At 38.0% G+C, this 14,451-nt stretch overlaps 1 long non-coding RNA gene across 1 annotated transcript in view; it reads left to right on the plus strand.

Moving 5' to 3' along the window:
• The window catches only part of LOC141373565 (uncharacterized), a 31,754-nt gene extending 21,721 nt beyond the window's left edge, over nucleotides 1–10,033 (plus strand). The window contains exon 4 of the long non-coding RNA XR_012379689.1: nucleotides 9,983–10,033. This is a non-coding gene — a long non-coding RNA (uncharacterized lncRNA). The remainder of the gene's footprint in view (nucleotides 1–9,982) is intronic.
• The last annotated feature ends 4,418 nt before the right edge of the window (nucleotides 10,034–14,451 follow it).

Below are 14,451 nucleotides of genomic sequence, written 5' to 3' on the forward strand. Positions count from 1 at the left end.
TTTTGTTTTCTAAGACAGAATAGTTGATGGCTAATACTTGTTTTCTCTTCACAGACTCTTTCTTTGCCCAATTATACTTGTCTCGTAAACCCTTTGCTTCTTTACATAATGATTAGGCTTTAGGATTTAGATCTGATGTTGGAGTCAGATATTTGGTTATTCAGTTCTACTATCCATAGAGAAGAAACATTTTTCAGTGGCTTATGGTAAAGAAGAGGAAAGAGAAGATTTGAAGTGTCTGATTTTTTGCAGCCTGTTATATTTTCTTGTCACTCCAAGCCATGAATGAAAAAAAAAAAAAAAGTTGATCAGAAGATGGGCCTGGGAGTTATCCTGAAGGAGGGCTTGGCTAGCTACTGCAGGCTTTAACCAGGCAAGGGACCAGAAAATGAACAGCAAGGAGTAACCTGCAACTTCTATCGTCTGATCTTTGCCTTATTTTTCTAATACTTGCTGAATGTAGGTGACTGAATCCATAGCCACTTATCAGCACCAGCTAGAGGTCAAGAGCTTTCTAACTTTAGTGAATTTTCATTAACTTCTCAGGCTCTATGCCACTTTCAACTTTTCCTTTTTCAACCTACCAAATACATTGCATACCTACTGTGGGCCAAACCTCATGCTAGGGGCGGAAGATGCAAAGGTAAATGTCAAGATCCCTGCTTTGAAAGAGGTCACAGATAAGACAACAAAACTGAGAGTTGAAACAGAGTTTAATAAGGCTTAAGACTGAGCTACGCTGGGTCCAAACCTAAATTTTGTTTGGTCAGAGAGAGCTCCCGAAAGGGGTAGCACATGAACTGAACCTTAACACATGAACAGGTAGCTAGGCAATGCAGGGGTGAAGGCTTCAGAAGAGTGAGAAAAGAAGCATCAGTTACAATGGCGTGGAAATCCAAGGAAGCAAGATGACCTCAGGTAATGCTTAGTGGTTTTGTGTGGTGGGGCCACTGGGCATTTGCACCTACATTTTAGGTGGTTTGTTCAATGTCCTAAGGTAGTAACTGAGGCTGAATTTAAACCATATCTTCATGAATCTAAAATCTATGTCTTTAACCCTGACGACCCACACCATATGATTTAAAAGCACACAGCCAAAATTAGGTATTTGGCAATATAAACAGTTTAGTATTATCCCAGTGGGTCTTCTTTTGCAAATAGTCTCAAACAATTTCATCTTGGAGTAATAGACTTGATTTTGCTGTTTATTACAAAAAGTTTTCACTCTCGTTCCTATGAAAAGTATTATTTGTCTAAAATTTCATGCTTAGCATTTAAAAATAATAAAAGGTCTCACTCAGTTTTATATCAATGACAGTTTAATTGCAAGGATCTACTTAAACTAGAGTAATAATAGGATTCAACTCAGGTAAAGAATGGAGAATTTGAGCTTTCACTCATCAATACAACTCTATTCTGTAAGAAAATAATTTTGTCATCAACTGCCTTAATCTTTTCTCAGATTACCTCAATTACATTTTGTTCATTCTATTATTAGGTTTTTCAGAGACTGAAAGGCACAATTTTGTTATCATATTTTATTTTAAGTAGATCAGGTTTGTAGACAATTTGGTTGCAGAAACATCAACAGGATTATCTTCCCTATCAAATAAAGGATGATAATCTCAAGTCTTTGAAGCATGTAGTTCTGGAAGAATAGTTCTGAAAGCAGTAATAAAGTGCGGGGCGGGGTGAGGTGGCGATGGCAAAAGGCCATTGCTTTCCCAGAAGTTTCCTTCCAAAATCTTAGACCTTGCACAGATATCCAAACACCAATGACCACAAGCAATTGGATTATTTACAGTCTGAGCTGTATTTCAGCCAAGTTATTTATTAATTTATTTGTTCATTTTCAGATCAGTGTTTCATGAATTAAACCATGTGTATGTTAAGACAAAAGTTAAATTCACACTACTACTACAGAGCTGAAAATTTCTACAAAACCAGCTTTGTATTACTTTTTAGAAAATAGCAGTGAAAAATATTTGTATGACACTAGTCTCGTACTTATCAGAACCCAGACATGATTTCCTGCCAACATGGCTCTGTGAAGGAGCACCATACTGAATTAGGAGAGGTAGGTGCTAGAATTAAATATTTCACCTCTAACTGTAGGAACTTGAATCAGATATTCACCTTCTGGGCTTTCGTTTTTTATTAAAAAGACACTGTCTAGGCAAGATGTCACTAGGATCCATTCTAACCTTAAATGTTTACAATTCTGATCCAAAAGGAAGGGATTTAGGTATAACACTCCAGTTTGCTACACCCAACGTCAGATGACACCCACTTACCTCGCAACTTCTGGGGGGGTCCATTACCTTCATGTTGTTTCACAGAACTTCAGGCTTTTTCTTATCTAGTTAATTTACAAAAGGATGGGTTTGACATATATTTTGGAGATTGAATTGGCAAGATTTGTTGGTGGTCTGACTGTGGGAATGAAGGAGAAGGAAGTGTCAGAGATGCATGTCAACAATGTTTATGTTCCCCTGGCATAAACCACTGGGTGGATCCTGAAATCAGAAACACTGGATGAAAACTGTATTGAAGGAAACTATCAAAAACTTAACTTTCGACTATTTAAGTTTAGGATGCTTCTAAGAACCGAGTGTATATGCAGCTAAATATAAAAAATCTACTGTTTAAAAGAGAGGTCAGGCAGAGAGATATAAAATGGAGGTCATCAGCATAATGACATCTTATGATGATACTTTAAACTGGAGATATTGATGAGATTGACTAGGAAAAGAGTGTATATTGTAAAGACCTGAGTTTGGGATTAAGCCCCAAGAAATTCACACATTTAGAGTTCTAGGAGAGGAAGATAAACTTGCAAAGGGCCAAAGAAATGTCCAGACAGGCAGAAAGAAATCAGGAAAGTGAGTGTAATAAAAGCCGCTGTCAGAGAAGTATTCAAGAAGGGAAAAGCCAAATGTATCAAATAGTCACTAAGGGAGGAGGTAGAAGCCAAGAGATCAAGGTAGAGAGTAAGCTTACTCTCTGGCATTCCTCTTCTGATCCAAGCGCATACATAGATAAAATGATGAAAACTAATTACACAGCCCAGGCTCACAAACAAGGCAAATATATATAAGTGAAGACAATGCAAAGTGATTAGTGGGACGAAAGCCAGGAGGAGGCAAATGGGCTAGAAGTCTAAGAGTGCTTATATGAAATGCCGGAGGTTTTAGAAGATTTGTCAGGCTCACTCAAGTCAGGAGCGGGGGTGGGGTTGAAAATGTTACTCACTCACATAGTCTGAGACATATCAAGCATTTAATCTAGAGTTGTTTAAGGACACCTTAATTGAATAAGTGACTAAGGTTAAACCAATATCTTACTATGGAGCAGAAAATCCTGTCTACCACTGTAAAACCTAGCTCTGGACTGACTTTCAGGATCTAGGTGAACCTCCAAACATTGGACTGCCCCAGGGCCCAGTCTTCCCACCTCTTCTCTGGATGCATTTACTCTGATGACATGGCCCATGTTCATATATTTAAATACCATCCACATCCTGATGACTCCCAAGTTTATACTGACAGCTTGGACACTCCCCTTTACTTCAGATTCACACATCTAGTTGCCTACTTGTTATCTCTATCTGGATATTTCAAACTAGAACTCCTCATTTTTCCCCAGACCTTGCTCTACTCGTGGTATTCTCCATCTTGGTTAATGGCAAATCTGTCCTTTTCAACATGGAGACTGAAAACTTTGGTGTAATCTTTTCCTCTTCTCTTTCTGTTAGCCCACATCTCATCTGCCAGCAAATCTTGATTTCTCCACTTTCAAAACATATCCAAAATATGACCACCTCTCATTATCTCTACAATGGCCACCTTGGCCCAAGTGCTCAATCTCTCACCTGGATTATTGCAATTCCTTCATGGTCCCCCTGGTTGTACTGCTGCCCTCCTATTGTCTAATATCAATATGGCAACCTGAGGGAAATATGAAACATGTCAGTCATTTCATATCACATTTCTTATCACATCACAGCTTAAAATGTTTGAAAAGTTTTCTGTCTCTTCAGAGTAAAATCCAAAGTCTTTATAATGCCTCATGTTCTAAAATGAAGAATGATGCTACCTATTGTTTAAATATGCACGTGTAAGTAGTAATAGTATAAAACCATGCATGGGCATGAGAGCTTGAATTGTTACCTATAGTGAGGGAGAGAGGGTCCTGAGTTTCTAGACAAATACACGGGGCTTCAGTTTGCTCAGAGGCATCTGTGTTTTTTTTTTTTTTTTTTTTAAGATTTTATTTATTTGACAGAGAGAAAGAGACAGTGAGAGAGGGAACACAAGCAGGGGGAGTGGGAGAGGGAGAAGCAGGCTTCCCGCGGAGCAGGGAGCCTGATGCGGGGCTTGATCCCAGGACCCTGGGACACTGACCTGAGCCGAAGGCAGATGGTTAATGGCTGAGCCACCCAGGTGCCCCAGCTCAGAAGGCATCTGTAAGAGGGTGACTGTAATGGGAGCCTGTGCGATCTCAACTGAAAATGCCCTGGAGGGAAGGAGACATGGGGGCTGATGAATGGAAGAGACCTATGGTTCCAAGGTATTGCAAGCCTATGGAGGAGGGGTGGCTGGCCACTTGAGCTGGATGGATGGGGGTTATGGCTGATTCACAGGTCTTTTTGTGAAGGTCTCCTCCCTCAACCAGGTGCACAAATTTTGTGGGACATTTATCAGTTTTGCTGAGTTCTGGCCTCTGCACTTTCAAAGTACACAACTGGCTTCTCCCAGGTTCTATAATCATCCTGGAGCCCGAGTTGGGAGAAACTCCATAGCAGCTGAGTAAAGTACCTCATTTCTGTCTTGGTGATGAATCCAGTCTTTTGGTCTACAATCTGTATTCCCTTATAGTGAATTTTCTACCAGTCTTTATTGTCCGTTCTGGTTTTGGCACGGTTTGTGACCCTGCATCTCAGTATTTGCTAGACATCCAATTGTTTCATCTACCTTTTAGATTAAAAAAGAAGTTGAAATGCACTTTGTGGTGACTATGATAAAAATATATTAATGGAAGCAGCATGAAAGCAAGAACCAGACTGAGCAGGTAGTCAAAGTGCAGGGACTTCTTACAGGCTTGTTGCCTGGCCACCACTGGAATAGCTGTCCCCTCCCATTGCCATGGAGGAGCTTGCTTTGCCGGTGGAGAGTGATGTCTTAAGTTACTCAGCAGAAATAGCTGCACCATGGACAAAACGGCCTAATACACTCTCATGTCTTTTCTTTCTTTAACTAGGACTCTCTTTTTGCATTTCTGAATTAAATTCTTATCCTCCAAGTATCAATATAAATGCCTTAAAGTTACTACTACCTATCTTGCAGAGTTATTATAAGGTTCTAGAAAATACATACCTATTTACCATATAATAGATGCTTAGTAAATAGTATCATTTCCTAGACAGCTTGTGATCTTTTTGAGGTATATATAGAGAGGTATATAGAGTACATATATACATATGTATATCATAGGTGTATGTATATTGTATGTGTATATATATACATATCCTATATTTATGCACTTTATCACTTGGCAAATGCCAAGAAAATGCCAGAGCCTGGATAAATTTAGATGATTATTCTGAATACTTTCAATAGAGTACCTACAGACTCTGCCACAAGAGGCTTAGAGAGGTATTCAAGAGACCATTTGTACGTTCGCAAAGAATGAAAATAAAGTCTGAGTATCAAGTTGACCCTGACCTTTAGAGAATGTAGAGGGTAATGTGTCTTAAATAGTGAACTGTATTTGCACAATATCTGCAGTGCGTTGGTCCCAGCCCTTCAATGTATGGCACATTCCAGACCTCCTTGCTCTCACTGCCTTGTTCTTACATGTTTGTTCTGTAATTAACCTTGGGAAACTCCCCCCTCCATCTTTACTTCTCTATATTCTTCCTAATAATCATTTCACCAGCTCAGAGTTGTGGCTTGATCAACATCTAAGGTTTTGATTTCTCAGACTCATTACAAGCTGGCGATATGCCATTGTCTTCAGCATTAGCCAGTTCTAGTGAGTAGAAAATTAATTTATCTACTTAAGAAAATTCATGTTTTTTTTTTTCTTTTTTGACTTCCGTTGCTCTGTTTGCCTAAGAAAGATTCAACATAAAAATCTCCCTTCTTAAAAGGGAGATGATTTATAAATCATTTCTACTCAGTCATAAAGATTTTTAAAGAGTGCTTTGGAAGACTTTGGATGTCAGGAAAACATCATAGGCTCTTCCACTTGGTGGCTCTTTGGGTAAATCTGGTGTTTTAAAAGCTCTGTATCTCACTGCCCTTGTCTGATAAGCTCAGATAATAGTGTTTACATCCTGAAATTGTATAATTAAGTGATCTAAGTAACCCATGTAAAACACATAGCCATGTGCCTACCTTAAAGTTAATGCTACATGAAAATGTGGGTCCCTGCCATCATGGAAGTTACAATTTACTTAGAAGATGAATGAACATATTTAAAATTGAATAAAGCGTTCTGCAGTACTGAACTTGAGTGAGCACCTTTATTCAAGGAAAAGACATGGGCTGACATCTGTGATAAGGACTTAAGTTGTACCAGGAGGGCGGAAGAGGAAAGATCAGTGAGTGCAGGAGTAGGGAGCTTTATCACTTACAGAACCTTAAAAGAGTGATCAACACTACAATGAAGTATTTGAGATTTCATCTGCACTCTGAACGAGGGATACAACTTGGGGAGATCCCTATTAGGCGGGCAGTGGGAGGGATGGCATGAGCTGCAATGTTATAGCAATAGGAATAATTTTTTACCTATATGGGAAAGAATGAGATAATCAGCTAATCAGAACTGAAAGTTTGCTTGGGGACCAGCATAAAAAACTTGGAGAGAGAGGTTATATCTATTCAGAGATTTAAAATATGCAAATTCACTTTATCCTAAAGGAAATTTGGAGAACTGTCAGGTTAGTGACATGACGGGACAGGGCTTTAGTATGATTATCTCTGGCTGTTGTGTATGCAGGATGGCATCAGACGTAGGAAACACTGGGGCAAAGCAGCTTGTTAGATGATGAGAGTGATACTGGTTTGTGAGATGGGAATAGTGGCAAATGTGAGTAAAGGAGAAATGGTATGCCCTAGAGCCACTCTCAATAGAGAATGTAGAGGGTTTGGTGGTAGATTCCAAACAGGAAATTAACAAGAGGTAACCATCAAAGATGATCTAGATGAGCATTTATTCATCAAACTCAGAAGGTTCATTCCGTTCACCAAAGAAATCTTTGAAAATGTTCTTTGGGAAAGTGTTCACTGAAATCTGAGTGACAAATGAGACAAAACAAAATCCTATGTTTTTTTAAGGTAACCTATGTGTTGACTGGTTTATCCAGAGAGACAAAGTAAATATCAATGCCAAGTTGTTTTGCCTGGCACCCAATGACCTACAGAATTAAAATGGGAAGACATAGATACCTTGTATTTTATTCACACCTTATGCTCCTTTGCGTGGTGGAGTCAAACTCAGAAGAGATCCGAAAAGAGTTCCTGCTCTTCTCTAAATGTGGCGATGGCTACTCTAACAAGAAAGAGCTTGTTCCCATCCTGTCAATTATCATGTGACCTGAAATTTCTTCTGTGGTTGGCTTTCACCCCATGTGCCTGTCTGACCCTACTTTTTCCCTTTCATCAATGGTGGTGAATGGGGGCGCCTGGGTGGCTCAGTTGGTTAAGCGACTGCCTTCGGCTCAGGTCATGATCCTGGAGTCCTGGGATCGAGTCCCACATCGGGCTTCCTGCTCAGCAGGGAGTCTGCTTCTCCCTCTGACCCTCTTCTCTCTCGTGCTTTCTATCTCTCATTCTCTCTCTCTCTGAAATAAATAAATAAAATCTTAAAAAAAATGGTGGTGAATGCTCTACTCCTCATCATTGACAACAGGCTCACATCAGGTGATCCACCCCAATGGGGAACAGTAAAAATAACACAAGGTCAAAAAAAATTGAACTGAATTAAAAATGTGGTAAGTGGAAAAGTATACACATAAAATTATATCTTTTAGGGGCTACTGGGTGGTTCAGTCGTCAAGCGTCTGCCTTCAGCTAAGGTCATGAGTCCGGGGTCCTGGGATCAAGCCTGCATCGGGCTCCCTGCTCGGCCGGGAGCCTGCTTCTCCCTCTCCCACTCCCCCTGCTTGTGTTCCCTCTCTTGGCTGTGTCTCTCTCTGTCAAATAAGTAAATAAAATCTTCAAAAAAAATTATACCTTTTAGCACAACCTTTAAAAAAGAAATTATATCAAGAGAACAGACCTAGAGAGATCATTTAATCCATTCAAATGGCATCTGGTAGAGCAATGGTGCTCGACCTTGACTGTATATGACAGTTACATGGGGAGCTTCTAAAAGACAATTTCTAGATCTCATTCCCATAGATTTTTTTTTTCAAAAAAATTTTTCTTATGATGAGAACTTCTAAGATCTCTTAGCAACTTCTAAATATACAATACAGTATTATTAACTATAGACACTATGCTCTACAATTATATCCTCAGAACTTATTTTAAACTGGAAGTTTGTATATTCAATGGTATGTAGTGGGGCCCCTGATATCAGTAATGTTTTGAAGTTTCCCCAGGTGATCACTATCAATTGCAGTCGGATTTGAGCGATAGTCTCCATGAGGGTCATCTGAGGCACTTATAAAAATACCAGTGCCTGGGTTCAACTCTCAAAAGATTCTCATTTAAGTGTTTTTGGGTGGAACCCAGGCCTTTGTAGGTTCAAAAGCTCTCCAGGTGATTCTTATGTAAAAGCAGTTTGAGATTCAATGGGCTGATCAGTGGCTCTCAAACCTCAGAATCCTTTGGAGAGGTTGTTGACACAAAGTTGCCGGATTGCAGCCCCGGAGACTGAATCAGTCCCTGTGTGTGGGGCCAGAGAATTTATGTGCCTAATAAATTCCCAGATTAGGCTGTTGCCCTTCATCTGTAGACCACACTCTAAGAACCACTGAAGTAAAAATATTTCATGTTAAAATATCTCCATGCAGTTACCAGGGGGTTGGTGTTGGGGGTGGGGGGGTTGGTTGAATAGGCAATGGGGATTAAGGAGGGCAATTGTTATGATGAGCACCGGTGTGGTATGGAGGTGTAGAATCACTATATTGTACACCTGTAACCAATATTACATTTTATGTTAACTAACTGGAGCTTAAATTAAAACTTAAAAAATATGTATCTCCAAGCAGAAGATTATCCAGTATATTTGTAAATATGTTCTAATACTTCAGTCTTGCCCTCATTCAATCTACCTGGTTTCCTTAGCAATATTGTGATATATTCAGGTCTTAGTGTTTTGCAGTTGGAAGGCTTACTGTTTAAAGTGACGTGACCAGTGAATCCATATTTACTTTACTAGTTACCAATTAATTTCTTCACTTTCTATCCCACCCCCTTCAGAAGAGTGATGAATTATTTTGTAATTTCAGTTCAGAAGAATCTAAGCAAATAATTGCTAAGAATTCGTAATTTGATTTTCTGCTTGTAGGGGTTAAAGTCCACTAATCCACGTTAATTCTTTAAAAATTGTATAAAGACCAAAGAGTAGGAGGCACTGATAAGACACCACTGTAGATATCATACAATAAGCTAAGGTCATGTTGACCCATAGTGTGAGAGAACATCTACTAAGCACAAAAGGAAACAAATTGTTACATTTTATTCTTTCAGTGGTTGTAAAGGAAAGAAGACATTTGGAGGAACAGGATTAATAAAACATTGAAATAACTAGCAAGAAAGACCAATAATTAAAGACGTACTATAAGTCAGACCCAGCCTGAGCAATAGCTCTTCTCTTTTGATTCTGCATCTTTTTAATTACAGAAATAACAGTTCTACCTAGATCAGCCCTCCTCTGTCATCTCCAACAGGTACAAAGCCAGTTTAAGAAAAAAAAGGCTTAAAAAACGATTCATGCTTTTGCTTCCCTTTTTTTGTTTTTTTCCACCTAGTTACTCTAGAAAATGTAAAGGGTAGCTGAACCATCGAGTACAATGACTTCTACATGGCAGGCCCACATCACATCACAGTTGTTGGATTATTCCACAGAAGATTCTCTCAACCACCCGTCAGTGGTCTCGGAGGTAAACAAATCAGAGAGGCTAGGAGCATTGCTGTAAAGCACTGGACAAGTGGAAATCTTTCCTCTTTCCTCAAAAGGCAGATTGTGATGGCAAGGTGAGCGCTGCTCAATCCATGAAAAGTTTAAACTAAAAAAAAAAAAAAAAAAAAAGATTTCGTAAAAATACAAAAAGCAGCTGGCTCTGTGGCTCTAGATTTTAATTATACAAGAGACTTTATTCAGGGGACCAAAATGTTGAGAGTATATCAAGGAGGAGGATATTTTCTTTTTTCTTCTTCTTTTTTTTTAATTTATTTGACAGAGACACAGCGAGAGAGGGAGCACAAGCAGGGGGAGCGGGAGAGGGAGAAGCAGACTCCCCGCTGAGCAGAGAGCCAGCTGTGGGGCTCCATCCCAGGACCCACCGATCATGACCTGAGCCACCCAGGCGCCCCAGGAGGATATTTTCAACCAGGCCAGTGAAATTGACACCTTTGATGTTAACACATATATATAGTAGTAGACTTGAAATTTGAAGGCAGGAATTTTGTTAAGTCAACGCTCTATGTTTTTTCTTGTATATTAAGGTCAGGTCATTAAATGAAAGCGCTCTCCATCCCAAAGTCCTCTATTACACCATTGTGCTTAATTAATCATGGACATCTTACATTGGGTTCCTTTGCGATATAAGAAATTTCCATTAAAATTTTTTGAAAGAATAAATAACACATATCTTAGAAAACAAGGAATAAAATGCAAGGAAATTTAGATGGGTAAGAAAGTTTACATGATTCTTTAAATAAATGAATATATATAATAATAAAAATTGTGGTACCCTACAATTGCACAGCAGCTTTATATTTTCAAATCTCTTGTTTTATCACTAAAATAACCATAAATCAGGTAGATACGTGATATTGGCATTTGACAGATGTATAAACTGAGGCAAGGAGAAATTAAGTATCTGTTAAAGTCAAAAAAAGCTTGTTGGTAATGCAACTGAGACTTAAAAACACATATTCTAAATCCCAGCGTTAGTCATCTCTTTTCTAAAGATAGTGTCAGAATATAGAAATAAATCTCAAATTGTAGACACTATTCTGCATTCCATATAAATTTTTCCCAAAAGGTAATTAAAATGAACCACTTAAAGATAATGCAAATAAAGCACTTTGCTAAATGCCTGACACATAGCAGCATTTACTCTCACATTCAGTATTCAATTTTTTTCTGACTTTAAGACTAAACTTTTTCATATTATATTAACTCACATTATAATCAAGATTTAACATGAGTATTTCTGGGTCTCAAATGAGCCTTTGTTTGATTCAACAACTATTATTGAGAATCTCTTACCTCCAGGGCAAGGTTCTCAGTGCCACAGATAGAAGGGTTAACAGAAGAGATGAGGATTCAGTTCTCCTTTCACATTCTTAAGAGAAATGAGACTATAAAGGAGTAAACAAATAAATATATAGAGATCATGATAAAGCTCTGAAGAAAATAATGGTAGTATTATAATATTATATATTACATATATAATATTACAATAATATATAACATATAATATTATTATTATATAATAATGGTAATATTATAACTTGGAAATGTAATAGCAAATGACAGGGGAGGGAGTTGAGAGTCAAATTTAGATGAGTGGTCAGTTAAGGATCCTCTGAGAAGGTGACATCTGACATAAAACTAAATGGCAAGAAGGAGGTAGCTGTGTGCATAACACTAGGAGGAGAGCATTTCAAGCAGAAGACACACAGAGACGAGGTACAAAGGCCTGGGGGACAGGGTAGTGAGGGTGGTACTCAGCGAGAGGATTCTATAGAGTCGATTAGAAAAATTCATTTAGAAAATAAGACAACTTACTTAAAAATACTTATTCGGGTGTACCAAAGTCCCATCAATTATACACACCCATGGAGGTTAATAGGTTGATATCTCTACTGTAAAATTTTATAAGCCAATCTACTTTAAGACAAAGGGGCATGCTGTTTGAACATCCATTCTGGAGCCTGAAGCTCTTTGAAACTTGGGTAGACGGGGCTCTGTGAAGAAACAGAGGGCTAAGAAAAGCATAAAGGCTTTGAAATACCCTAATTAAAAAATGGGCAAAGGATCTAAAAAGACATTTCTCCAAAGAAGATATTCAATGGCTTATAAGCATCTGAAAAGATGCTCAACATTATTAGCCATCATAGAAGTGCAAATCAAAACCACAATGAGATTACACTTTACATTCACTAGGATGACTATAATAAACAAAGCAAAACAAAATAAAAACAGATGGATAATAATAAATTGGTGAGGATGTGGAGATTTGAACCCTCATATGTGTCTTCTGGGAATGTAAAATGGTGTAGCCACTTTGGAAAGCAATCTGATAGTTCCTAAAAGGTTAAACATAGCATTACCATATGAACCAGCAATCTTATTCTAGGTATATATCCAAGAGAAATGAAAATATGTGACCACATAAAACCTTGTACATGAATGTTCATAGCAGAGATATTCATAATAGCCCAGAAGGGGAAACAACTCAAATGTCCATCAGTGATGAATGTATATATAAAATGTGTTACATCCATACAATGGAATATTATTTGGCAACAAAAAGAAACGAAGTCCTGATACATGCTATAACATGGATGAAACTTGAAAACATTATACTAAGAGAAAGAAGCCAGTCATAAAGGATCACATACTTTAATGATACCATTTATATGTAACGTCCATGATAGGCAAATCTATAGAGATAGAAAGTAGATTGGTGGTTAACTCGGGCTGGGGGATATGGAGGGATTGGGGAGTAATGGCTAAGAGATGCTGGGTTTCTTTTTGTGGTGATGAAAATGTTCTAAAACTGATTGAGGTTCTGGTTGCATAACTCTGTGAATATACTAAAAGCCATTGAAATGTACACTTTAAATGAGCAGACTGCAGGTAGGTGAATTATATCTCAATAGAGCTGTTAAAAAACCAAACAAGGATACTTTGTTTCAAATGATCAGGCTATGATCAGCTACGCATCCAGAAGGGACGGAGAAAACTCTCTTCTGTCTCCTTTACCCTTTCTTTAGTTGGTCTTCCCAATTCTTAGGACCCGGAACTCAAGTTATTTTAATGAATTATTTGGAAGGTTCAAAAGACTTCCATCATTTGCCTGGGACTCTAAATCCAGATGGAATACTTTGATGGGTCAGAGTATTCTAAGTTTTCAACACCATATTGCCATAAAGGCTTTGGACACAGTCCTTCTACATCAAGAAAGGTGATTTTATTTTATTTTTGTCCTCTCACCTGGATTCTTGTGCCACATCATCCCACACAGTAATTCATGACTTCAAGTCTAGACCACCTGATTGGTGGATTGAAAAACACTATAACTGCTATTTATTTGACTCCCCATCTTTTCTTTTTCTGTTTTTTTTTTTTTAAAGAAATGGCTCTGAGTATCTCTCCAATCCATCTAATTATTAGCTTAACTAGATATGATGAAATTTATTTGAAATCATTCCCATACTAAATATCCAAAGACTCAGATACAATTGCTTTCCAATTTTAAAAAGTAACTATTCCCTTAGTTGCAAAGGCAAGCCAAAAAGAGAGTACAATTTTAAAAAAACATACTTAGATAAATCTACTCAAGCATATTAAATGGGAAGAGGAAGTAATTTCACCACAAAAACAAGGCTGACTTTTAAAAAAAAATTTAATTAATTAAAGATTGTGAACTCTTTGATGGAAAGGACTGCTTTTTAATTCACCTTTATACACCGAGAATACCTTGAATATCTTGAATAATGCCTAGCGTACAACAGAGCTCAGTGTGAACGAATGAGTAAACAAATGAGTGAATGAAAAGACTGAATTAGTCACATCTTGTCTTGACTGGAGTCAAATAGGCTCTGGACCCAAGATGACTGGGTACCTAATGCAATATACCTAAAACTTTTTTCTCATCAGTTACAGGGGTTTGCTGATGTGGTGAGGGTTAAAAGGAAACAGTGCCCAGAAAAGAAGTAGCATTAAAAGCCACTTGGGTTCATAGGCGTTACTTTCTGTAATACTTGGATTGGCCACAAAAAGAAAGTTAGAATTCTCAGGTAGTCAGGAGAGAAGAGAGTAAAAGAAGATAAAACTAAGGCATTTTGCCAGTTAAACATAACTGTGATCAGCTTGAAGGTATTGAAAAAACTATGAGTAAAGAAGCCCCCAAATCATTGCAAACCATCGTCATGGCATCATGCCTTCCACCATGTAAAACAGAAACGTTTTTCTTGCTGCCCTGACAACTTTGATGATGGTAATTTGCAAAGACATAAATTATGATTTAAAGAAAGGTCAAAA

The sequence above is a fragment of the Callorhinus ursinus genome, unplaced genomic scaffold, assembly GCF_003265705.2.
Source record: "Callorhinus ursinus isolate GAN/ISIS: 27379988/994484 unplaced genomic scaffold, GSC_fseal_2.0 scaffold1, whole genome shotgun sequence".
In the NCBI taxonomy this organism is placed as follows: domain Eukaryota; kingdom Metazoa; phylum Chordata; class Mammalia; order Carnivora; family Otariidae; genus Callorhinus; species Callorhinus ursinus.